Source organism: Anneissia japonica, unplaced genomic scaffold (genome assembly GCF_011630105.1).
Source record: "Anneissia japonica isolate Jap-2015-1 unplaced genomic scaffold, ASM1163010v1 scaffold1005_len2656397_cov198, whole genome shotgun sequence".
NCBI classification, from domain to species: Eukaryota; Metazoa; Echinodermata; class Crinoidea; order Comatulida; family Comatulidae; genus Anneissia; species Anneissia japonica.
This window is the reverse complement of record NW_022683792.1, coordinates 1824118-1825572: the sequence shown is the minus strand read 5'-3', so window position 1 is coordinate 1825572 and position 1455 is coordinate 1824118.

The following is a 1455-nucleotide window of genomic DNA, read 5'->3' as shown; positions in this document are numbered from 1 at the left end:
TTCTTCTGTTATTATTTCCTTGTGTTATAATCTGAACTTGTCTGTTGAGTATGATTATAAAACAAATATCTGACATGATTATGATAACGTAAAAATGGTATAAGCAATTACAGTATTTATATCCATACAACATGAAAACTAGAAATGCTATTTTATGCTGCGCAGTAAAAGCATAGCCTCCCCACGGTGTGATTTTTCTCCGAGAATTAATAAATAAGGAGTTTGTAACCAATCAGACTTGCCAAACTTTACTTATCGTGGTAACAAAAAATTTACTACAACAGCGACAATGAAAACATGAAAAAAAATATTACAATTTCACCTGAATTAAACGTTTTTGGGGGAATTATGATTTACTGTAAATTTCCTGATTAGTGAAATATTAATTATGCAAATGAGCAATTAGTACCAAAAACGATAGGCTCCATCTTCTTATTACCATCTTGCATTCTGCCAAGTTTGAAACCAGATTTACCATTTTTTAGTTATCGTGGTAACTAGCCTAAATGACCTAATTAGTGAAATATTAATAATGCAAATGAGCAATTAGCATGTTCACACAAGTACCAAAAACAATAGACTCTGTCTTCTTATTATCATCTAGCATTCTGCCGAGTTTAAAACCAATCAGACTTAACAAACTTAGTTATCGTGGTAACTTATTTTAGTAAAATTTATAACTGATAAAATTATAATAGAACCTTACCGTAAGGCATTGACTTTGATGAATCCAAGCGCATCAGTTGGTTCATAATCTCCTTTCACATTCATGCTGTAAACCACAAATTCAGAAATTATGTATGTTAGTACACACATAATGCAGACGTACATCTTGATTATAATTCACAAGATTTTAGCTAATTTTGGGTATTTAACATTCCTTATAATCATTTCCTATGATCTTCAGTATTAAAAACAAGTGGAAGCTTTGTGGAAGCGGTTTTGCACAGCACGGGAACGGTTTGGTTTCCCAACCTCTAGGTCAGGGGTTTCAATCTCTCACTGTGCATTTCGCTTTTGTCTTTGACCAAAGCACTTCATCTGCATTGCTTCTCTCCACCCAGGAGTATAAATTGGTACCTGGTGGGGTTGCCTGCTCCTGTGCCAAAATCGCAGCAACACTTAAGCATGTGGTCCCAATTCACACATGTACCAAGAACAATAGGCTCGGTCATCTTATTACCATCTTGCATTCTACCAAATTTAAAACCATTTGGAAGTACAAAACTTTAGTTATCGTGGTAACAAGCAAATGACCAACAGCGAGGACGACGACAACATTAAGAACACAGGCAAAAACAATAGCCTCCCTGGAGCTTCGCTCCTTTGGGGAGGCTAATTAGTACATGCAGAATTAATTAGTGCATGGATAATTGCATGAGGGTCTACAGAGTAATGTCCACCACATGCAACTAATACTTTATAAACTAGACTAGCAGTCCAATAATTCAATCA